The sequence below is a fragment of the Seriola aureovittata genome, chromosome 20, assembly GCF_021018895.1.
Source record: "Seriola aureovittata isolate HTS-2021-v1 ecotype China chromosome 20, ASM2101889v1, whole genome shotgun sequence".
Lineage (NCBI taxonomy): Eukaryota > Metazoa > Chordata > Actinopteri > Carangiformes > Carangidae > Seriola > Seriola aureovittata.
In genome coordinates, this window is record NC_079383.1 from 8997912 (window position 1) to 9024516 (window position 26605).

General features: G+C 41.4%; 1 long non-coding RNA gene across 1 annotated transcript; it reads right to left on the reverse strand.

Moving 5' to 3' along the window:
* Positions 1-3573: 3573 nt before the first annotated feature.
* LOC130161696 (uncharacterized) lies at positions 3574-4609 on the reverse strand. The gene is made up of 3 exons (XR_008826187.1): positions 4522-4609; positions 3800-3869; positions 3574-3704 (listed from the first exon to the last, which is right to left on the reverse strand). It is a non-coding gene; the product is annotated as an uncharacterized LOC130161696 (long non-coding RNA).
* Between the last annotated feature and the right edge of the window lie 21996 nt (positions 4610-26605).

A 26605-nucleotide genomic window follows, 5' to 3' on the forward strand; every position in this document is an offset into this window, starting at 1 on the left:
AAGGCTTTAACAGCAGCCAAATGATAAGTAGCCCCTGGATGTGGGCTGATTTTAAAGTTACTTTGGATTGAGATTTATTTGCAAAATCATCACTCTATACAATGAGTGTAAATAGCACCCCCCTCTTTTTCCTCTTACCACTGTGTGTGGACATATTATTCAAAATGCACTTTACCATGGTTTTCTAACAGTAATATGTGTCCCCGGCCTGTCTACAGACCCCCCAAACATGAGAAAAATCCATCTTCTCTGTCTTTTGCTTGCTCCACCTTTCAGAAAATGTGTGCTCACACAGGCCAATTGGAGATTTTCCCTTGATGTCGTCATGAAGGGAAATAACACCTCCCCCTGGTGGGTGACACTCCCCAAGCTAGGTGTGTGTTCCAGTGTTGCCAACTCCTCAGTAGGGAAGCTAGCTAGCTATTGGCTGTCCTAAAAGTCGCTAGAAGTCGCTAAATGATGTCATCACCCAATTTGCATAATTCTCCATTTGCACGTAATTGTAATAGACACAGTAGGAGAGAGGAATAACGTCATGGGAGATACAAAAAGTGAGTAAAAAACACCCTATATATGTTTAGTGTCATGGCAGACACTTTTTGTTAGTTTTATTTTGGACTTTTCTCACTTCCTGTTTTATTTTGTAATAAGGTTTCCTTGTGTGTCTGTGTTTTGCTTCCTGTCTTGGTCTTGTGTGGTGATTGTTTGCCCCGCCCTAATGTGTTTCACCTGTGTGCAATCACCTTTGCCTCCTCTGTCTATATAGTCTTTGTGTTCCCCTTTGTCTGTGTCAGTTCGTCTGTTGTTTTTCACTATTGTTGTAGCCACGATCTGTTCATGTCTGTTGATTACCTGGGGATTTCTGGATTTCCCTCAAGCCACTCATGTCTGTTGACGGTGTCTGTTCATGTCTGGTTTGTCACAGTGCTGTTTACGTCTGGTTGTCCTCAGTCTGTCCAAGTCTGCCCATGTTACCTGTTGTTCTTTGTTAAATAAACCTGCCTGCACCGTCTCCCGTGTGTTGGCTGCATTTGGGTCCAACTTACCTCAATACCCCTGACAGTTTGGAACTACAAATGAACTTTCTTCTGTTGATTCATTTTTTTTTTTTTTGCCATTGAAATTGGCCATCACTTCTCAAGACAACTTCATGACTTTAATGCTTTGTCTATTCCCACATTACATAAATCAATTTTGTCCTGTATTGTTAAATGTTAGAATATCAAATTTAATCAAAAGACGGTTATGTGGGGTGGAATTGCTAGCTCTACGTCCAACCCTCCTCCTTTATCCAGGCTTGGGACTGGCTAAGTGACCCAAAAGAGACATTCTGGCAGAGTTACTTAGGTAGTTTTTTTTTTTTTTTTTTTTATGGTGCTACTGTGAGACTGACTGCCTGTGAGTGCTTTGGGACGGGGGAGGGGCTCATGGCAGCACCCGCTGCTCGTTGAGGACAGTAACTGTAGAGCGATACGTACTTTCATGTCAGTCTCTATAACACCAGAAAAAGTCGCTAGATTTGTCGCTAGCCGCTTTTGACAAAAAAGTTGCCAAGACGATTTGGAAAGTTGCCACATTTAGCGAGAAAGTTGCCAAGTTGGCAACACTGGTGTGTTCCGCCCTCTGAGTCCGCCTTGCAGCCACTATCATTTATTCCCTTGCATCACCGGCTCTGGTAAAACTATGTTGAAGGTATGAGCGAAGCATGCTAGTTGCTTGCTTGTTGACTGTACAAACCAACACAGAAGTCTTTTTACCCCCTACATCTGAGGATCTGAAGACCCAGTGGATTTGTTTTATTTTATTTTTGATGGAAATGTACCCGCTACAACTCCTGAAGTGTTGTAGCGGGCTAACCATTTCACCGCGGACTGTTTTCTCAACGAGGGGCAGTGCAATGCGGGATTCGCTACATTCTGAAGATAAAGCATAGATCAGCACCGACTGTCCGAGACCAAACTTCAAACTTGGGGGCTGTAAGTTTTACCATTTTATGTCGCTTTACTGTATGTACATGAGAGCCTGTTGCATGTGTTGTTAGCATGGCAGCTAATGTGGCTAATGTTTTGCCTCATCAACACAGCCGGGTATAGCCAGGTACAGATTGTATGCAATTCTTCTGCTTGGTATCGCTGTGTTACGTTGATTAGAGCCACCCTGCTAACTTTATCACACTTGAAAGGCGTTTTAGCTGTCCTTAAAGTCAAGCTGCTAAAATTCAGACTAAACAGGCTTTTCAGTGATTAGCATAGGCGTCTGGACTTGTTTGTTAGTGCTGTGAAAGTTAGTATTGAGAGTCATGCCTTATGATGGCCGTTTTAACGTTTAATGTTTATATCATGTTTACAGATGTCTGCAGGGAATATCTAGATAAGCGCAGAGTTACAGGGAATATGTGAAAGGGGATAGTCTATAACACACATTTTTTTGCGTTTTGCACATATAAAGCTATTTGCAGCATTTACGAGCTATTGATAACCCAATTTACACATAATTGAGTGCCTTTGTTATCATTTTTGCACTGCTTGCAGCTGTTGCCATAACTACACATTTGAGGAGATGTTGGTGTAACCTCTGTTTCCTGCACATCAAGTGCATCTATACAGCTTCCAGCAACAAGGGATGTTGCATGCCAAACTGAACCACTGGAGACGCATACTGTAGGCACACAGTTATCCTTGAGGACTCTTCAGCCTCACATCAGAAGTACAGGTCTGTAGCCACCTGAAGTGCATCTATTTTTGATAAACCTAACAGTCATTTATCAGTCTTGGAATGCTGTGCAGGTAAATGAAGCTGTGGTTACTTAGAACTTGTGAGAGTGTGTAGGCTAAGGTTTCTGTCAATATTAACACCTTTGATTTTTTCATTACTGTACCTACAGACTCTACCTGGCTGCCATGTACTACAATGAAAATGCTGACCGACCACAAGCCTAGACAAAAGAAGGTGAACCACTCTTCAAGGTCCACTTTCCAAAGGCCATGAAGGGAGAATGCAGCTACACCAGTTAAGACTGAGCCGACATTCTGTAAGTGTTATATTATTTTATTTTTCAACCAAAAAATGTTTTGTACACATTGTATTAAGTATTGCACATATAATGTTATGACAGTTCCACAGCTGACAAAGCTCCTATAGGCTAGATACCTGTACCGACTAAAACAAATGGACAGGACTTTTAGTCTTGCAAACATATATTTATGTTGTGTCTCACAATTTTTTATATGGATCCAGTGAATCCTACATCTTTTTTATTATCACTGATTATAGTTGCCTCATTTGATGTAAATAAATGCTTGATCTTTTCTAAAGAAATGACTCCTCTGAATTCATATATTATATGCACACTATCTGCTGATAGAAAAACTTTACAAATCAAAGAGCAGCTAAACTAATTTATTTGAGGGTGTTTTACTCCATTTGTGGTATGCTATTACCATTGTAAAATTATGTGCACTGAAGTAAAACAAGACTGTCTAACATATTTTATTTAGATTGAAACGTATATGTTTTTACAAAGAAGCAAAACGTACTGGTGTATTCCTCTCAACCGTAAAGTACCGTAGTCAGCGCGTATATGTGTCAGCGTATATGTTGCAGGCATTCTGGAGGGAGTACAAATTGAGACAGAGTGGCTCCAACCCAGGATGGTGTACCATACATGTTAATTCTTCCTCGATCTCCTATAGCCGTCTGGTAACCTACGGTGAATCACAAATGGTAAATGCTAAGGTTTATTATAACTGTAATATAATCAAAACAAATTACTGATTAGTTTGTCAAGTGAGAATGCTACCTGTGGTATCTCCTAGCAGCAGATATTCTCAGCTTCTGTGGGCATGGTTGCACAGTTTTCACAGGAGCACCTATCCAAAATATAGAGAAAAATGGTAACATTCACCAAAATATAAAGCTTATGAAATTCAAAAACTGACGGACAGTGGAGCTAAGGTGGGTAAGAAGTAAGCTTGGTTACATATCAAGCACATATAACTGGTAATTTATAACGTCACTTATTGCATATAATGTGGAGCTTGACAACAGTGTAGTGTAGAAAACACTGCACAGCCTCGTCTCTGACTAAAGATTAATGTTGCTGACAGACATGTTTATGCTGATTTACAGCTTTCATTGTAATACACAAAATAAATTTACTACATAAAGGAAGATGTCATGATGAGCATCTCTGCTCAAAACATGGAGAAAAATTAATAAAAGTAAAAATGATTTTCTTTGTCAGCATCTATTAAAATATCTTACTAGTCTTGACATTGAACACCTGTAGCAGTCTTCAGACAACAAACATTTTCATAGACTGTAAAAGTATATCTAAAGGAGGCATGACAGATAACTACATTACCCAATTCACAATAGTGCTTATTTACCAAAAGAGCTGCCAGTAATGACGAGACAGTAACAGTTAGCATTAACTACCTAGCTACATGTTAGTAACTGTGTGCCAGCACACATCAACAAACTAAAAATGTAATGTCAAAATACACAAAATTGGTTACCAACCATTCAAAAATGTCTTGCTGCAGTTGTAGAGTTTGAACTTCTTCAGCAGCCTCTCCCTCTGAGCTTCTGATGGCACTTCTGATGGCAGGTTGCTGGTCACGATAAACATTAGAGCATGGTGCCAGAAGCCCAAGCCGCATCCCCTTCCGGAGAGGGGCGTGGTCAGGCATAGCTCATTTGCATTTAAAGCTACAGACACTGAAACAGCCTGTTCTGAACAGGGCTGAAACAGAGGGGTTTACAGGCATGCTGAAATATAGGATCAGGGTGGATTTTTTTTAGCAAGAAACTTCAAAGACATGTTTTGGGGACCTCTGAGACCAGTGACGATTGCTCTAAGACTGCAAGGGAAGCTCAGCTTCACCTAAAATGTCAACAAAATAAGTGGTCAAATATGTACTGTTGTGTGTACATTTCATTGACTAAATATGCGCTATAACATGTTCATCTTTTGTTCAAAATCAGCTACTTATCACAGGTAACTGACATGACTTCCTTCTCATTCATCCCCGCAGCGCCACAGTGCTTTACACTGTGTGATTTGTCTGAGGCTGAGTCCCTTTTTGATTGACAGCGAAATGAGCGAATCAGCAATCTTGAAGTATAAGCATCCACTGGAGCATTTTTCAATTTTTCATTCCGTTGTTCGGAGTTGATCTGGAGACGTTACTGATCCTCAGCGACTTTGTCTTTGTTAAAAACGACTAGCGTTGTGTTTGGCGACTCTCTTCTGTCACTCTGCGATTTCTGTCCCCAACGAGCAGCGGCAGCTGCGGAGCCTCTCCCCCTGTTATGATGTAGGCCAAAAATTAGCTTCCCCTCCTTATAAGACCAGCAGCCACCACTGTCTGAGACTTATTTAAACTTGTTGAAAAGCATATAATATGTCCCCTTTAAAAATGAAAAAGAGTGCTCAAGGAAGATTTACATTGTTCACAGTACTGAAAATCTGATAAATGAAGCCACGTCAGAGTAACCAGGTTTTGCATTTGACAGCATTCTGAAATATCATACTGATTTCCAAGAATTTGTTGATCTTGACAGAAACATATAAATAAAGAACTTTGACAGATTTCTAATCTTCCCAAAGAAATGCTGGAAAGGCTTTTAAAATACAGGTATTTTGTTTTTGTACTATTTATACCAGGGTTGGGCAATATTTTTTTCCAGTGGGCAATACTGACTAAAGTAAGTGAAGGGCCACACAATTGGAAATAAAATTTAAACATGAAATATTTAGTGCAGAATTACTTTAAACTACGGGTACATAGATTTGGTGGGATTGATTGTGTTATTCACTAGCCCATTTTAAACAAATACATGATCATACTCATGAATATTACAATTAACAAGTCTTCATCAATCACTTCCACACGCCTGGTAACGGTCCGACGAGACAGACTGATTTTTTCAAACTGACTTTTATTGTCAGGTCACAGGATACTAGCAGTCTCAACCATACAGTCTTTCAAAAACTCACCCTCTGAGAACGACTTGCTGTGTTTGGCTAGCTTATGAGCCAGCATGTAGCTTACTTTTGTGACTGTCTCTTGCATGGCTGTCTGCTTCACAAAAATATTCTGACGGGCCCTTTGTTCTCTCTCCCGTGATGATAGGTTGGTGGCATAGTTGGCATGCTTGGTCGAAAAATGTCTCTTAATATTATATTCTTTGAAAACAGAAATTGCATTTTGGCATATCAGGCATACAGCCTTTGAACCCACATGAGTAACAAAATATTTATAAGTCCACTCGGTGTTAAAAACACGACATTCCGAATCAACTTTTCTCTTTTTCACAGCACTCATCCTGATGATCATTGAACTGTCTATGCAAGAGTCAAGGAAGCGCATTTTCACCCACTCCAAATTAAATTAGCGCCCTCTTTTGCAATCAGATCATATAGCAGTTCAAACTCAAATGCCTCTACAATGCGGGATTTTTTTTTTTTTCTTCTTTTCTCCTCTGTGGATGTCGTGGGCCGGACTGAGACAGCCCACGGGCCGGGGCCGTAAAATGCCCATGTGTGGTTTATACATTGTTCATGTGAGCATCTATTAGGGCTGGGCAGTATGACCTGAAATTCATATCACTGCATATTTTTCCATGTAACAGGTAACAATAAATTAAATTACAGTTTTTAAACTCCAAATGCACAAGTACCATATCATGTTGCCCCTCTGTTAACATGTTTGTCTTTCAACATGTTATCAGTTGCTTTACATTCAGTTGAATTAAATGAGCACAAAATGAAATGGCTTATGTACTGGAGGAATGCATTTATCTAACATCAACATAGGAAAAACTGGGTCAGTAAGAGATCCATTATGTTGGAATTTGTGAATCTTGGGTTTATTGCCCAGCCCTGAGCTCTATATTGTACATAATCATATTTTAAAAGGTAAAATTCACCTCCATCATGTTTCCCTGTACTTCCATAAATGTAGCATATTACAGTGCCAATTGAACAGGAAGGCCTGCAGTCTCTACTTCAAAGCAAAATACCAGAGATAAATATGACTTCAGAAAAAGCCAAATGTATTGTTGTTTTTTTTTTTACTTGGAAGTTATTATTTTGTAGTTGTCTTTTGTCATTCCTTTGAGTGTTGTCAGACAGCCTATAATGTGTCTCTTGATACACTTACTTACTTACTGTTACATAATTTGACTATTTGTGTAGGTATTGGATTTCAAGCTGCTAAAGTCAGATTTTTATCTTAAAGTGTGTATTTTCAACACTTATACTATTGCCAATATAAAAAAAAATGTTTATTGTTTATTTTATTTTGTTCTTCAGGAGTATTTTTACGATGCATCAGTACATTCAGGATTCTTAGAGATGAGACTGCGTAACATCTGCAGGAAGTTAGAAGCGGGTCAGTATCGTTACAGAAAGCACAAGATAGGCTGTGACACAGGACCAGGAGCAGAATAGGACCAGGGGGAGAGCAGTGTGACCAATGATTGGATCACACTCTTGAAACGGCTCAGGCCCTCTTCAGAGAACATTCCTTCACTAAAAGTAGCAATGGAGAAGACATACACCAGGCGTACATCATGGATATCCAAGGAGTCCCCCACAATAGCTGAAATCTTCGACGAATACCCCAGGCTTCTTGGATATGCCAAGTCTGGTAAGTCTGTCATTGCAGCTCAGTCCGTATTCATCATTTTCCTTTTATTACTTAAGATAGTACTTAAGCCAGTTAATGGGGCTTGTGCACACTACAATGTGGCCCACTGGCTTTGCATTAGTTTGTGGCTAGATAGGTAATGTAACCACTGTGAAGAACAGCATGGATTGTGCTAAGAAAGGACTCTAGTAATAAACATCATTGGTAAGTAGGAAATAAGGCTAGGCTCCTACATTCTGAACTTACCCATTTCAATTATTTCAAAATCACTGTTCAAATATTATCAAAATGTACCAGAGTGAATGTCCTCTCTTAGAATATTTTTTAATTTAATTTAATTCATTTAAGAAAAACACACATAAATCAGCATTTTTGTAGTGTTAAATCATTCCTACTTGATTTTGTACTGGTATGTTTTGCATGGACTGTTATTTGTAATGTCTTACACCTTTTACTTAATTTGGCATGGCATGCAAATTTAGACTTAGATTTATTTTTGATGGTGCTATTTGAACTCCTGAAATGTATCTAACTTTTTTCGTGTTCTCTAAGTCTGGAACCAACATTGCATCCCTCTGCAGCAACTCCAAGACGGCATCAAGAACCCAGCCACAGCTGATCAGCATCGGCAATCTGAAGAGCCCAACGCGACAGTACATCATCATTGCAAAGGAATGACAGAGTGACCATTCTTGTAGAAGATGGCCTGACATGTGCAGTGGTCAAGCTATTCAAGCTCTACTGGGTATGTTACTGGGCTTATCCACCACAGCTCAGCTCTGTCTACACCTTCTTTGAATACATCTATGAAATGACCATCTCAGAGCCAAGGTACTTGAGCTTCTCTCAAAGCATCAGGCTGCACAGTAAATCAAAAGAGAATGTACACTTGTCCAAAGTGCAGACAATCGATATCTACAGAAGTAAAGAAAGTCATTTGGCATCTACGTCAAATACATGCCTTATCAGAAGGACAAGAATTGACTATTATCTGCAGCCAAAGATGGTTGCCCAAGAACATACCATAACTTCAATTCATTTTCCAAACATCTTCATAGAGACCACCAATCAACAACAACATTCGTTGAGAATGTGTCATTTCAACCTAATGACCACAGTTCATCAGTAACATCTGAGACAAGGACATCTAATATTGAGGAAACACCAGACTCTGTTCCATTTAAAACTGCCATTCCTAGGGACACTGTTGTCTCGTGTGTGGCAAAAATGTACTGTTCATCAAATACAACTTTAATGGATGTAACAAAAAGTGTTACTTGTTCACAAGAGGTACTAGAGAGGACTGTAGAGAGTCTTCAACACCCAACAACTACATTGTTGAATAATCTGCAGGTACCACTTTACAATGAGTCTGTAGTCTTTAATGGACACGTTTGATACTGCTAAACAAATGTTTAAAGATGTAGATTGTTGGGACTCAATCATTCAATAGACCAAATGTTTCTTTGCTCCACTGGACAAAGGAACTCACACTCCACAGTTCCTCACCGTTCACACCTGGGGATGACTCTTCCCCCCACGGACCCCACTAGCCAGCCAGTGTGGGTCAGCGTGTGACATGTGACATGTGACAAGTGTGTCACCAAACAAAACCAGTCCTCTGGACCTCTTCTCCCTCTCTTCCCTTCTTGGCTTGTTCTGGAGAGCAGCTCCAGCTCTCTCCTCTTGGTTCTTCAAAGGGCAACAAGGCCCCAGCCCAGGTCAGCTCTGCTACCTGAGAAACCAGCTCTCTCGCCGGCCTGCTACCAGCAGCCTGCAAACACTCTTCTCCTCGACAGCAGCGATCTGCTTCGGATTAACTGTGAGTGAACCAAATCCTCTTCAGAATCAGCAGCTGCGACACAAGGCCAGCTGATTTTCCAAGCAACAGGAGTCGTAGCAGAGTTAGTGTGGAACAGCTAACTCTGTGAGGAGAACAAAGGAGATAACAGCTAGCAACACAGCCAGACAGGACTTTACTCCACCAGGAAACCTCCCAACTCACTGGACTTTACACCAACACTGGAAAGGACCTCTTTGCTTGTTCCAAGGACTGGGTAACATTAATTGACTGGGCCTAACCTTTCCAGCACAGCATAGCACAGCATAGCTAAGCAGCAGAAGTCTTAACTTTGTTAATGTACTTGTTGATTGATGCCTTGTTGTTGTAATGTTTGCTTAGGTGGTGGTCAGTCATACAGTTAATCGAGTACTCGTATGTTCACACACATAGCAGTACGTCTCAGTTCTAGAACCTGCATGAAGCTAACCTTCCCCCTCTAACCTGGTACCTTTAGATTACATGAGCTAGGCTAACAAAGAAACTCACACCTTCCCTCTCACACACTCTAGGTGGTCTCTGTCATGGCACACATTCTGTGGCCTCAAATTATTTCTCTTTTGCACCACCAGGTGGTTGTTTTTAGTAGTGTAAGTTACGTGTTTCTGAGTGGTTAGTTCACATCACGTGAATCAGTCAGCCAGGAAAAGCTCTCCATGCGGTCAGACAGACAGCTTCTCTCCTCTTTTCTTCACGTTTGTGCCTTGGAGACTCTTTGCTTGTAAGTTCATCATGTTTTATGTTTTGAGGAAATGTGTATACTTATATATTGTTTGAAATTCATATGTTTAAGTTGTTAAAAATACTAAGCCAAGCTAAATGTAGCTTCTTGTCGTAGCAGATGTACGCAAGCAATGTAAATTCATTTATGCTGTATATTTTTTGTAACTAAAGCTTTGTAAATTTGTGTTTATTTCAGTTTTACATAAAGAATGGAAAGAAGAGAAACTGTGTTCGACTTTCTCTGAATCCTGTCTGTTAGCTATCTGTCAGTGGTGCGTAGATGATACACGTATCAGGGACAGAATAGTAAAAAAGCAACGCTACAGCGGGCACAACAGCTCAAGAAAGCAAGCTTCTCCTCAAATATTCCTCACACATCATCACGCTTCATACGCCTGGTAGGCAACAGCAATACATGATGTCGGAGAAAACATTAAAGGGTGAAGATGCAAAGGAGCAAAATGAAACTTTCAAGACCAGATCCATAACCTCTGCTTCATCACGTGGATCACGCATCAGCTGGCACAGCTGCTGCCAAGGCCCGTGCCAAGCTAGAAGCAGCCCGAGCCAAGGCTGAGTTCATCAAGAAGGAATCTGAAATTATGATTGAAAAAGCTAAACTCAAAGTGACAGAGGCTCGTATGGAAGCAACACTAGCAACTATAAAGCATGAAGGAGAAGTGGCCGCAGCCATCGCCGAGACAGAGGTGCTAGAGGCAGCAGCAGAAAGCGAGCATGGGGAGAACTCAGATGCAGGTGATGTCTCCGAACGCGTCCGCGACTACGTAAAGAGCCAGTCCCAGCTGGGATTAACGACTCCTGTAGAGGCTGAGCCATATCAACCAGTAGAACCTATCGTCCATGTGCTCAGACCTGAAACACCAACGAGGCAGAATCGCTTTACAGCTCAAAATGTTACAGCTCTTAGTGAAAGGCTTAATAATGATGAAGTACAGCAACCTCCAAAGTTAACACCAGCGCCTCATCCCATCTCACCAGCACCTCCATTCACTTCTTCACCTATTGCTCCACAAACACTACTCACTGGAGATAACAATGTGGGTGATGTTGCTAGGTACTTAGCACGACGTGAGCTTATTACCTCAGGACTTACCAAGTTCGATGATCGTCCTGAGAGCTATTGGGCGTGGAAATCCTCCTACATGAACACCATAGACGGGTTGCAACTATCAGCTAGTGAACAGCTAGACCTTCTATCAAAATGGTTGGGAGAGCATTCAGCACGTCACGTGAGGAGGATTCGAGCCGTGCATGTAGGAGATCCAACTAAAGGTCTAGTAAAGGTGTGGGAGCGCTTGGAAGACTGCTATGGTTCCCCTGAGGTAATAGAAAAGTCTCTCTTTGACAGGATCGACAACTTTCCAAGGATAAGTAATAAAGATGCCAACAAACTCCGTGAGCTTGGAGATCTCTTACAGGAAGTGGAGTCTGCTAAATATGAAGGTTTCTTGCCAGGACTTGCTTATCTAGACACGGCTCGCGGCGTAGCACCTATTGTAGATAAGCTACCTTATGGTCTTCAAGAGAAGTGGATGGCTCAAGGTTCTCAGTACAAAGCTCTACATAAAGTAGCCTTTCCTCCATTCTCGTTCTTCTGTGACTTTGTCAGCAGAGAGGCACGGACACGCAACGACCCAAGTTTTGCTCTTTCATCAGGACAGGAGAGGACAGGTTTGACAAAAATGGAGCAGCCTGTAAGAAGACAAGTGAAAAGCTCAGTCTATACCCACAAGACGGAAGTCTTACCTGAGACTGCGAGTCAGACAAGCGGTTCAAGCAGTCATTTAGATGATGTTGACAAGAAATGCCCTCTACATAAGAAACCCCATCCCCTCAGACGTTGCCGAGGGTTTAGGAACAAACCTCTACAGGAACGTAAGACTTTCTTAAAAGAAAATGGCATTTGCTTCAGATGCTGTGCTACAACCACTCATCTGGCCAGGAATTGCAACATAGCAATCAGATGTAAGGAATGTAATAGTGACACTCACATCGCAGCCCTTCATCCGGGACCACCCCCTTTAACACCAATCGAGCAAGGCGGGGAGGGAGAGACAGAGGCTGCTCAACCTGATGTTACTTCTAAATGTACTGACGTCTGTGGAGATGAGAGAGGCTCAAGGTCGTGCTCGAAGATCTGCCTAGCTAAAGTGTATCCAGAAGGCCGCCCAGAGAAAGCAGTGAAGCTCTACATAATCTTAGATGAACAGAGCAATCGCTCACTCTGCAGAACTGAGTTCTTCGACCTGTTGAACATCAAAGGAGTAAGCTCTGCATACACACTCCGTACCTGTGCAGGCGTGATAGAAACCACAGGCAGGAGGGCCACAGGGTTCATAGTGGAGTCCCTAGATGGAGTTACAACAGTAAAACTGCCAACTCTGATTGAATGTAATGACATGCCAGATAACCGGACCGAAATACCAACTCCAGAGGCAGCGCAGGTGTATGCTCACCTAAAACCTATTGCTCATTGCATTCCTCCACTGGACCCAGAAGCCCAGATTCTCATTCTCTTGGGTCGTGACATTCTTCAGCTCCATAAAGTGCGAGAGCAGCTGAATGGACCCCACAACACCCCCTATGCGCAGAGACTTGATCTGGGGTGGGTTGTGGTAGGAGACGTCTGCCTAGGATCAGTACACAAGTCTGCAGCAGTAAGTACCTACCGCACCCATGTACTAGATAATGGACGTCCCTCTCTTCTCCCTCCATGTCCTAACCGGTTCTGTGTCAAGGAGAAGTTCAGTGTTGAGCCTCCGCCTGAAGTTTCTCTTGAAAGCGACACTCTCATCTTCGACAGCTGTGCCATAGGGAGTGCCATCTTTGAAAGGTCAAAGAACGACGATAAAGTTGGACCGTCTATTGAAGACAGACACTTCTTGGAAATCATGAATAGAGAGATGTTCATAGATGACAACAACAGTTGGGTGGCACCGCTCCCATTCAAGACACCACGACAACGGCTCCCCAACAATAGAGACCAAGTGTTGACACGTTTAACATCCTTACTACGCACTCTGGAGAAGAAGCCTGAGATGAAAACTCACTTCGTCAACTACATGCAGAACATTTTTGATCGTGACCATGCTGAGGTAGCCCCTCCCCTGCAAGAAGGCCAGGAGTATTGGTACCTACCGATCTTCGGGGTTTACCACCCTCAGAAGCCAGGTCAGATCAGAGTCGTGTTCGATTCTAGTGCACAAAAACAAGGCATCTCTCTGAACGATGTTCTGCTTTCTGGCCCAGACTTAAACAACAGTCTACTGGGAGTTCTGTTACGTTTCAGACGAGAATTGGTCGCCGTAACTGCAGACATCGAGCAGATGTTCCACAGTTTCATCGTCAGGGAGGACAGCAGAGATTTTCTCCGCTTTTTATGGTTTAAAGACAATGACACCAGCAAAGAGATCATCGAGTACCGCATGAGGGTGCACGTGTTCGGCAACAGTCCGTCTCCTGCTGTGGCCATTTATGGTCTCCGACGTGCAGCTGCTCATGGTGAAGAGGACTATGGCTCAGATGCTAAACACTTTGTTGACAGAGAGTTTTATGTTGACGACGGACTTCTGTCAGTGCCCACAGCTACTGAAGCTATCGACCTGTTAGCACGAACACAGGAGATGCTCGCCGACTCGAACCTGAGACTTCATAAGTTTGCCTCTAACAGTAAGGAGGTAATGGAAGCGTTCCCCATCGACGATCGTGCTAAAGGACTCAAAGACCTCGACCTGGAGAAAGATCCTGCTCCCATCCAACGCAGTCTCGGACTTAGCTGGGATCTGAAGAAAGATGTGTTTACCTTCTGCGTAGCTGACACAGAGAAGCCGTTTACACGTAGAGGTATACTTGCCACTGTCAACAGTCTCTTTGATCCGCTCGGGTTCATCGCGCCCATCAGCATCCAAGGAAAGTTCCTGCTACGCGAATTATCAAGTGAGGCTCTTGACTGGGATTCCCCTCTTCCTGAGGAAAAGGAAGAACAATGGAACACCTGGAGGAAATCGCTCCATGAACTTGGACAGTTGGAGATTCCCAGGCCATATGCTCCCTCCACTCTCTCTACAGCCCTGAGAAAGGAGCTTCACATTTTCTCAGACGCTTCTGTCAAAGCAGTTGCAGCAGTAGTGTACCTCCGTGTCATCGACAGAGAAGGGGCATGTCACGTTGGATTTGTTCTTGGTAAGGCGAAGCTAGCTCCACAAGCTGCTCACACTACTCCTAGACTGGAACTGGGAGCTGCTGTTCTAGCTGCAGAGATAGCGGAGATAGTCACAAGTGAATTGGATTTCATACCAGATGCTGTGGAGTTTTACACCGACAGCAGAGTCGTGCTAGGGTATATTCATAACCAGACAAGGCGATTCTACGTGTACGTCAGCAATCGAGTGCAGCGCATCAGGAAGGTCTCAACCCCAACACAATGGCATTATGTTTCTACAAAGCATAACCCTGCAGACCATGCCACTCGCTCTGTACCAGCAGCTCAGCTAAGCTTCACCACCTGGCTAACAGGACCTGCATTCCTATCACAAACTGGAAAAGAACCTTCTTTGGAAGAGGACAAGTTTGACCTTGTCGATCCGGACTTGGATGTAGAAGTTTGTTCACTCTCTACCACTCTATCTACTCAGAGTCCCCTCCTGGGATCTCAACGCTTTGAGCATTTCTCTTCGTGGAGGTCTTTAGTGAGAGCCACAGCTTCACTCATACATGTTGCCAAGTCTTGTAAGGCTGACGTTCAGGACAGAACCTGCAAGTCATGGCACCACTGTACAAAACCTTGTACCCTAGAAGAACTGCAACAAGCAGAGACTGTCATAATCAAAAGCGTGCAAAGAGAAGCTTATGGAGAAGAGCATGCTTGTATTGCAAGCGGAAAAGACATTCCAAGGAACAGTGTTCTGAAGAAACTGGACCCTTACTTGGATGATGGAGACCTCCTCAGGATAGGAGGTCGGCTTAAGCATGCTGCTTTGGACTTCAAAGAAAAGTTCCCTGTGATTATTCCAGGCAGTAGCCATGTCGCAAAGCTTCTTGTGGAACACTACCATGACAGAGTCAAGCATCAAGGTCGAGTGTTTACTGAAGCTGCTGTTCGCACTGCAGGGTATTGGATTGTTGGTGCAAGGAAGCGTATCAACAGCATTATTCACAAATGTGTGAAATGCAACAAGCTTCGTGGAAAGGCAACCGAGCAGAAGATGGCAGACTTACCCATCGATCGCCTGACCACCGAACCACCATTCACGTATATAGGACTGGACGTGTTTGGTCCTTGGACAGTTGTTGCAAGACGTACGCGAGGAGGGCAGTTGCAAAGTAAGAGATGGGCCGTTCTCTTTACCTGCATGAGCTCTCGTGCCATACATATCGAGTTGATTGACTGTATGGACTCCTCCACCTTCATAAATGCCTTAAGACGTTTTTTTGCTCTGAGAGGACCCGCCAAGCAGATACGCTCAGATTGTGGAACTAACTTCACAGGGGCTTGCAAAGACCTGGAAATTCTGCTGACCGTCCCTCATGAACCCAGAGTAAGGAAGTACCTTAGCGAAGAGGGCTGTTCATGGGTCTTCAATCCACCTCACGCATCTCACATGGGAGGAGCCTGGGAGCGGATGATAGGTGTCTCTAGACGCATACTTGATTCTATGCTACAACAGAACGGTCCCTCTCGCTTGACACATGATGTGCTGTCTACCCTGATGGCAGAGGTCACTGGAATCGTCAATTCAAGGCCACTAATCCCTATCTCGACGGACCCAGAGTCACCTTTCTTGTTGACGCCAGCCATGCTTCTAACTCAAAAGGTCTGCACTCTCTCTCCTCCCCCAGGAAACTTCAAGGAATCTGACCTGTAGAGACAACAATGGAGGCAGGTGCAGCATCTTGCTGACATCTTCTGGAGTAGATGGAGGCGTGAATACTTGGCAACACTTCAGAGCCGAAGCAAATGGCAAGAGGACAGACCAAACCTGAAGGAGGGTGACGTTGTTCTTCTTAAAGATTCTCAAGCCAAGCGCAATGACTGGCCGATGGCGCTTGTGACCAAGACATTTCCTGGCAGCGACGGGAAAGTCAGAAAAGTTGAGTTGAGGGTCGCAAGACATGGGACAATCAAGACATTCCTCAGACCTGTTTCAGAAACAGTTCTCCTTATGTCGCCTGACTGATGTTTTTGTGCATTTATAGTAGACATTTCTATGTTCTTAGTTAGTTACATAGTGGTATATAATTAATACCAGGCGGGGAGTGTCATGGCACACATTCTGTGGCCTCAAATTATTTCTCTTTTGCACCACCAGGTGGTTGTTTTTAGTAGTGTAAGTTACGTGTTTCTGAGTGGTTAGTTCACATCACGTGAATCAGTCAGCCAGGAAAAGCTCTCCATGCGGTCAGACAGACAGCTTCTCTCCTCTTTTCTTCACGTTTGTGCCTTGGAGACTCTTTGCTTGTAAGTTCATCATGTTTTATGTTTTGAGGAAATGTGTATACTTATATATTGTTTGAAATTCATATGTTTAAGTTGTTAAAAATACTAAGCCAAGCTAAATGTAGCTTCTTGTCGTAGCAGATGTACGCAAGCAATGTAAATTCATTTATGCTGTATATTTTTTGTAACTAAAGCTTTGTAAATTTGTGTTTATTTCAGTTTTACATAAAGAATGGAAAGAAGAGAAACTGTGTTCGACTTTCTCTGAATCCTGTCTGTTAGCTATCTGTCAGTGGTGCGTAGATGATACACGTATCAGGGACAGAATAGTCTCAGCGGCCATTCTGAGTAGTTTCTTTGTTTACCGCCATCTTGTGTAGTCTCCTTTGTTCAGGTCATGTGGTCACAGTGACCACTTTGAATCGGCCATCTTGCCTTTGTCTGTGTCTCCACAGACACACACCTATACACCTACACACACACACACACACACACACACACACACACCTGTATATACTAGATTAGACATTGTGTTTTACTCTGCTCCATTGTAAATAAATGTCTTTAAGTATAACTATTGGTGTGTTTAATGTTGCACAAGCGTGAATATTGCCAACCTCTACTCGGTAGAATTCCAATCCTTCAACTTTAACTTACTGTTGATATGGTAATTTGGTTATAGTTAGTAAGCTAATGGTTAATCAGAGTTCCAGATTAATGGTAATAAATTGAGACTAAAACCATATTGGCTATTTTGCCTATTAGTTTAGGCTGGTGCCCCGTGAACTTTAATTCATTTTGAAGTTATTATTTAATATTCATATTTTTAATATTCATATTTTCTTGATTTATGATAGCCAATAAATTGATAAACAACCAAAATCCAACATATTTGGTGTCCAGTTCATGAGGTAGAGCTCAGACCCAACAAGATACACCTTTCAAAATTAACAAATACTTTGAAGAGCAAATTTGATCTTGTGAAGCCAAAGGAAATATTTCTTGGTCATAGGGCAGACACTGCAAGAAAACAGGGACAAGTGAAGCAAGTGTTGGCAGCAGACACATGTCAATATATTTCAGTAATTGAGACTGTTAAATTTCTATTCAGTAATGACCAAATGCAAAAAGTTTACCTTCAGAGTAAACGGCAAACCGAAGGGAAAATACACAACTATTGTGATGGTTCTCAATTTTCATCTCACCCATTGTTTGAGACATGTCCTCAAGCCCTCCAAATACAGTTTTATTTTGATGACTTGGAAACAACTAACCCTTTAGGCTCCTAAACAAAAATTCACACAATGGGTGCTGTTCATTTTGATTTGAAAAATCTGCCACCAGAATTTAGTTCTTCACTTTCAAATGTTCACTTATGTCTTTTGTTTAATACTATGGACAGAGGACTACTAGAGGAATTCAAACTCCTTGACAGTTCTGGTGTAGGTCAAAAGAAGGACAAAAACATCAACTATATGGAACAATCTGTTTCTTGACTGCTGACAATTTAGCTACCCATTCCCTATGTGGATATGAAGAGAGCTGTTCCGCAAACAATTTTTGTCACTTCTGCATGGTTGACAAAACAAGTGCTCAGTCTGTTTACGATGAAGATAAGATTGAGAAGCGCACCAGAGAAAACTATCAGCAGCATGTCATACTTAAGAATCCAACTGCAATGGAGTTAAAGAGGACTCCTGTTTTTTTGGGGGGGCTTTTTATGCCTTTATTTGACAGGACAGTAGAGAGAGACAGAAAATGGGGAGGAAGAGAGACATGCAGTAAGGGCCGTCCGATGCAGGACTCGAACCGGGGCCGACTGCAGCGAGGACTGTAGCCTCTACACATGGGGCACCTGCTTAGACCACTACGACACACGACGCCCCGAAGACTCCTCTTTAAACAAGCTGCATTAATTTCATGCCACTGAGAACACGTTGCCATTATGCACTATATTCTTGAGGGTGTAGCCCCTTTGGAGGTAAGACTAATGTTACGCCATTTCATTTGTGAAGAAAAACTTTTTACCCTTGAACTGTTGAATCATAGAATTTCTAGTTTTGACTATGGTTCTGGAAATGAGAAAAATAAACCAAGTGTTATTCTCAATCTGAGAACTTCTGACAATGCATTAAAACAGACTGCATCGCAAATGTGGTGCCTTTTGCAGGTTTTATCCTTTTTAGTTGCCGATCTTGTTAGCATGAGGAGTGTAGCGTTCACGCCATATTTTAGAATTTACTCTCGTTGAAATGGGGCACCAGTCCTCTGGGAGGACAACAATGAATTACTTCATTGTCAAATTTATCAATCTCATATCAGAAGCCATGACTTCTCAATTCAATGGATCTCCAGTCACTACGTCAAAAGAATACAACAGGACAACAACTGGGTGTAAATAAAGGAGTTTATTAACTAAACTACTATCTACAGAGTAAATGCAAGGTGTCATAATCATAAAGATAAAAATAATAATGAAATGAGCAGTGTGATGAGTTGGTAATGGTGGGAGAGAATATGTTATGGCTATACAGCTAATGATACTACATCTATGAATTAGGTTTGATGATTAAATATTGCTATATTTCGACATCAACCCAGTCATGAGCAGAGTGTAAAGACCGGCCTACTGTGAGTTGCGCTGTAGCTGAAGACCCTCGGCTGGAACCCAGGTAGCTGTGGTTGCCGTGGTAACCCTGGAGACACGGGATTTAGGTGGATTCTCCTGGAGGCCGTGTCCCGTTATCATGATGACGGATACTGCCGGTGTCTCAGCGATTCAGCTCTGGTGGAGTTTGCCAGGAGACTTTCTGTCTCGGGTACTCTTGATGTCTGCTCGGCTTCTCTGCAGGCGGTCGTGCAGAGGTGTTATCTGCTAGCGTCTCTTGCGGGTTGATGCGAAATCAACTCTAATGCTCTTCACTTTGGCTGGATAACTTCAGAGGAGACTGGTGTTGACCAGGTGACTCTAAAGTTGTCAAAATCTTCAAAAAGGAAAACTTGATGATGATTAAAAGTTACAAAATTACCCTGAGGCACTTCTGTTGTTTTGGTTCAGTTGGTCTTTACTTGGCTTATAAAAATAAAAGATTGTGCATGTAGACAAAAATGATGTTACTTGGAGCTTGTGGCAAAGAAAAATAAAAGACGCGAAAAGTGCAAAAATGACTAAGAGCCATTAGTTTGTGGCTAGCAGCTTAGAGCTAAAAGTTTACATGGCTACAGAGCCGGGCTTTGAGCCGGGACTCTGAGCTTTGAGCAAAGTTCTCAGCTTCTAGTTTCTGCATCGTTTTCTAGCTTCAGCTTTTCAGCCTCTAGCTTTTAGCTTCATATCTAGCATCATCTTCCTTCTTAGCATCTCGCTGAATTTCTAACTTTTTTGCGTTTCTAACGTTTCTGACCTTTCTCACCTTTTTCTGTCTTCTTTGACTTCTCTTCATCTGACTTCTGGCTTTGTGTGAATTGTTCACGACTGTTTTATCCCCTGGGGGGCTGGGGCATGTTTCAGGGGTGTCACCCATCTTCTCCTGTAGAGTAACTGAACTTTGGAATAATTTAATTCTAGAATTTACTTATAAACTCACACATCTGTTTTCCACCATGACCACAAAACATTAAATGAAATAACATATAAAACTACTTGCACTAATAATGGCAGAGAGGAGTAATAGGAGTGTTGATTTCATATTACATCCTTCAAACCTGGAATTAATCATAATACGAGTGATTAATTGATCAAACAACAATATAAACATTTCTTAAAGCTAATAGTCTATAAATGTGAATGACACAGCAGTTCTTTGACCGTAATAATAATAATATGGACATTCTGGATGTCAGTGTGTGTTACCTCGTGTGAAGGATGCTGATAGTATGGTCACATGAAGGACATTGTCTTAAAATCTACATGTTACCTTTCAAACATTCTATGGGATAGAAGTTTGGGATTAAACTATTGCATAGGAACATCTCATGAGTTATAGAACAGCTAGATATTTAATTTCACATTCTTCCTTAGATCTGTGTCTGTGGAGAGTGTTCTGCTGGTCACTACCCAGGATTGGAATGTGGGTTGTAGTTTATGACTCTTATCTAGAGAGGGGCAGAGGAAGGGAGGTTGGTGTGTGTGTGTGTGCGTGTGTGTGTGTTCATGCATGACCAGGATTCACACCTTAGTGTTAATCAGTCCTTTTGTTGTTACTTGTCCTATATAAGAAACAATCAAATATCATTAGACAGGGTCTTATTGTTACAAACTGGAGATTTTGCCTATATTCTCCAGTTGCCTGGTGTCCATTGGTTGATCCTCTGGAGCTGACCCTTTGACCTTTGGTCTGGTTCTGTGTCGTTCGGACATGCTAAAAGCATGGTCTGTTTGTGGAAGAGGGGTCCTTTGTCTCTGTTTCCTGTCAATTTGATCGTTTGATGGTGGGAAGAGTCGCAAAGTGTCAATTGTGGGTCCGTAACTCTGCATGTCCTTACAATGAACTTCCTTAATGGCTTTTGACTGATGCCAGGCCAGGTATGTACGCTACAGGAGTCAACATTGGCATTTATTCATTTTGCTAAAGGAAATATGCAGCATTGTCTTTGCACCCGTTGTTACACATGGGCTTGCTGTATTTCTGAAGCAACTCATAAGAGAGCACCACACATTATTCAAGAAGCTGTATGACAGAAATCTGATACCTAAACACCATTTTATGATTCACTACCCCAGGATGATGGTTATGTTCAGACCTATGTCTCAGCTCTGTGTGCATGAAATTTGAGGCAAAACATAATCCATTAAAAAGACATGCTAATGTGGTTGGAAACTTCAAAAATATTTCTAAAACACTGAGTTATAAACATCAAGTTCAGCAAATGTATAGCTTCAAGTGACCCTTTTTCTGAGAAAATTAGTGTTACAAATGCATATCCTGTTACCATCAGTTCCTTGAAGAAAGCAGATGTTGTACTTGACAATCTGAGATCAACCAATGATGACTTTACTTTGAACAGCACTGTCTATGTCACCCCCGTGGGTTTCACTTCAAATGTGATATACTTAAACCCAAGGTACAAGACTGTTTAGTTTCTCAAGAAAGCAAATTGCTAGAATGCTAGAATTGAGTTGTAATCAATAACATAATCCGCTAATATACTCACTCGGTGATGTAATCTGATAATTAATTTTACTCTGAAATGTTGTCTGGCAGTAAACAAATTAATTCCAATTTACAATCATATTTTAAGAGTGATTGTCATTGACAACAGTTTCAAGTGTAGTGATGTGTAGATTTGTTGGTGTTTGATCTAAAAATTGTTATCTTTGAACATGTATCCAGGTTATGAGATAAGGTGGGTCTGCTTTTATGTTAAAAGATTAATTATATTCTTTTACATGTTATCCATTAGTCATAACTGTAATGTTTGAGTTACCAACTACCATATGCAAGTATGATAATGTTAGTAATGCCTTCCATGTATAGTGTAGCTATATAGTACATTACAAATGTACTAATTTAGTAATATAGTACATTACAAATGTGCTATATTACTACATTTCTCACTTAGCATACAAGTGTAGGACTTAATAAAATTAAATTTTAAAACATTTTTTGTACTCTGCACTCATGCATTGTTCTGTACCCTGCATTTGACTGTTGATTAAATGGCTAACATTTTCACATCCGTTTCTCCCTTTCATTTTTAGAATTATAAATCAGATTAATGTTCTTGGCTGACAGCAGATGAATCACACATGGTCCTGCACTGTTATATCTGCCTCAAAGTTTGACCTGTTTTGTATTCTGAGATAGTTTTCGGCTCACTGCAGTTGAGCATTGTTTTCATCATGTGAGTCTGTGTGTGTGTATTTGTCATTGTGGCACCGACTGTAGCAGAAAATACCAAAAAGGTGGGTTTTAGTTCTTTGGCAGGTGTATATATGTGTGTCTGTCTGTGGACATTTTTATCATGAAGGCAGAGTTCAAAGATGGGTGTAGTCAGACCCATGGGTACAGAGTACTCATCTAATTTAGAAATAACTACATGGGTCAAAATATCAAGAAGATGATGGAAGTCACAGATGGTGTGATCCCTTCACAAGATGGTCTCTAGTTTTAGATACTGTAGTTTATCTGTCAACTCAGACCAGTCAGGTGTCTGTCTGCAGAACTGGTCACTGGATATTTTTGCATCATTCTGAGTATAATCTAGAGATTGTTGTGTATGAAAATCCCAGCAGATCAAACGTTTCAGAAATGATTGGCCCAGCCATCATGCTGCAAGTCTTTGAGATCAAAATTTTTCCCTATTCTGATTTTACCTGTGTACATTACCTGTGTATGTGTGAGTTTGTGTGCGTATCTCCATTCCAGCCCTCTCAGGAGACCTGCTGGTCCAGGCAGTTTAAATTGGACCTGCTGAAAGGCCCTTAGCACAGATGTCACCAGGTTTGAGTCTTTCCTAGACTTATCAGATCATGTTCCACTTCCGGGCGCTTGTTTTTCGTCTCCTGACTGCCCACTCTTTCCCATCCAACAAGCTCTACCTATGTCAGCAACAAAATCCACTGCCAGGTATCAATCTCATAATCATTTTAAGTCCGGCCAGCATTCATTCACTGCTTGGTCTGCAATCTCTTGCAATTTGTGCCTCTCAAAAGCCGCTTGATTCTTGATGATGAACTTGATGCCAGCTATTCTTTCATATAGAAGCTTAAGGAAATCTCTGGTTCTGGCTAATCCCTAGTCTCTGTATGTAAAGGGTCTTTGTGGCCACATCAGTGAACAAGGTGACATTAAAATTCTGAAAATATACTGAAATGGGTCCTAACGTGGCATGTCAAAAACCCAAAGTTGTTGTTAAAAATGATATGGAAGAATTTAATAACATAGAGAAGATGCTACTTCAGGTGGAAGAACAGCCTTCAATAGATTTATTTTTAACTGGAAGATTTAGAGTGTACATGTTATGGTTCTGATTTTGTGATTTTTGATTTTGGTGTAATCCCTCTCCCTCTCAGTAGGTCGAGGCAGAGAGGTGGGGCCGATCGACTCGGGAGCGAGGCTCATGAGGCACACCTGCCTTCCATCAGCAATTAAGTCCCTATTTAAACCACTCACGCTCTGGCTCCTGTACGGAACTATTGTATTCCAGACCAAGCTCCTTGTGAAATCGCTTCCGAGTAGATCTTCCCAACTCTCGTGTATCTCTTAGTGTTTTTCTATCGCAGCATTTTGCTAACGGATCTTCCAGTGAGTTTTTGCAGTCCTGGCTCTTTATTTTCTAGCAATTTTGTAAGTCTAGTTTTACCCCCCTTTTGGGTGATTTTCTGTTGATACTTTTGCCGTCGTGGTTTTTTGTGTTTTTGTAGTTTATTTGGTTTTCCCCGTTTGTTCCCCGCAAGGGTGTTTTTTGATGTGTGCTTTTTGTTAAATAAATTCTTCTTTTGGAACGTCTCTGCATCTGGGTCCTGGTTCCGAGTTACCGCCGTAACAGTACAGTCATTTTAATCTGAATATATTGAGATTTAAACATTACAAATAAGCACAACATTTCAGTTTCTCTACTTTTTTCAGACTGCATGGTTACCAGCTGTTAGACGTTTGACCTGTGGCATGCTACTGAATAAAGACATCAATCTAAGCCCAGTCCATTTCTGACAATGTGTTAGTACTGCACATTTCATATACATAAATACATACACACCCCAGTAAGAACCCATAAAGATGTAAATATGCAAAAAACATTTCACATTAAGTACACAGTTTATGGAATTTTACCCTTGCCACATGTGAAAAATGAGGCCCTTACATAAATTTACAATTCAGATGGGTTTCCTTAGGGATGCCCATTTAAGATGCATTGGTATAATATATTTGTTGTCTTTACCACTCACCACTTCCATTGAAAATCATTAAGTAATGTGCACTCACTGGTGGAACAAGAGCTCATGTTTATCATCATTTATTTGGCATGGAGTCGTTAGCTGGGGCCTTAGGTTGACTGTTGTAAACTGAGTGTAGGGTATTACCACCACAACTGTGTTTCAGCCTGCTCTGTGTCTCCCGTGATCATCTATCATATCAGTTTTACATACTAAAGACCAAGGAAGAAGAATTTCATTAGCGGCACATTTAGAGAGCAGGCTATACAAGTGTTTTTGGATGGTGGACAGAGTGTCTGTACGCATGTTTATGTGTTTCATGTGCAGTGTCATTTATACGTCTATTGGAAACCATACACTGGGCGGTCATACTGGTTCAGGGAGTGACAAATCCATACTGAGTGAATCCTTCCTGCCTGCTGTGAAGGATTATGAGAGTCATTTTCCAGGGTTTTGAGAAGAGGTCTACATGGAACTCTGTGTTTTAACACCATTATATATCTCCCTGTGGGGTGCAAAGAAAAACCATCCATCATGTTTTGGGGGAAAGAGGGAAATGAAGAATGGTCATAACAGTGTCCTTGAATATTTCTCCTATTTTCAGGCCTCGGTTGGTTGGTCTTATATGTTTTGTTTCAGTCTCATATTATTTTAAGTGTCCTTTAATGTGAATACTTTAAATTGAGGAGTGCCTACCCCCCCCTCTAAAATTATTGATATGCACCCCTTTCTCCCTCAGAATGCATTGTGTGTCTTCATCCCAGTTTTGATAGAAACAAAATTTTATTGTTATCTCTTCATACCAGTGAAAAATGGAATGAGAAATGGGAACAAATACACTCTAAGGGAAATAATGTGGGGTAATATTTTTGGTTTTGTATAAAGAAACTACTTATTTGCTAATTTTGGATTATGACTATTGAGGTTAAGGCAAACTCTATAGTCTAACACTGCCCCGGAGCAAACAAGACAAAAAGGACTCAATAATGCAGAGACTCATTTGACATGGCACTGCATGTTCAATAACACTTCTTTTTTTTTTTTTTTTTTAAATTGATAGTGCAGTAGAGAGAGACAGGAAATGGGGAGGCAGAGAGAGGGGGAATGACATGCAGCAAGGGGCTGTCCGATGCGGGACTCAAACCGGGGCCAACTGCAGCGAGGACTGTAGCCTCTACACATGGGGCGGATGCTCATGGATGCACACCCCCAATAACACTTCTTTACCGCATCTACACTACTTTTTACTCTACTCGTGGTGATAACTGAATTAGATATTTAAGACTATCATTATACTGCAATTGCAGATTATTTAATTCCCTTTTATCAGAGGGCTCTTTAATTTAAGCAGCCAACTGTCATTATGATCCAAACAGAAAGAGAATGCCATTACTGGACCCTGAATCTCTTAATCCATAATACTTTTGGTAGCCACAAAATTAATGCGTAATGTTTCCTCAGCTTATTTTAAAACAAAATAAATATGATTGATGGGGTGAAACAGAAAAAGAGACATTTTTTTTACCCTGATACATGCAATTATGTTTGTAAGATAATTATTCTTAAAGGAATAGTTCAATTTTTCAGAGATTTAGAGAAGATTGATAAAAACTCATGTCTAAATATGTAACTACCAACCTTGAAAATAATTAAATAATAGGAAATGGTGACAATACCACCATTTCATTCAGTACATGTTGATTTTACATTGGATTAAACGAACGAGACATAACATCTGCTGGTTGTAGCTTATGTAGTGTATCATCTAAACCTCTGCAAAACAAGCATCATTTAAAATAAATATTTTTTATAAATATTTGTTAATATTCAGTTTATGATTGAAATATCAACGCTCTCATTAACGTCTTGAGCATGCATCAGAAAAGGTTCTCTTTACAGACCTATGCACATATGCTTTAAAAAATTTTTTTATTCCTCCTGTCCTCCCCTCTTCTTCCCCCCTTCCCTCCCTCTCCTTTGTCCCTGGCCCACCACACAGCTTCTCCCATAGTGGTTAATGTGAATGGACTCAGTCTCCTGGGTGTAGCAGCCCC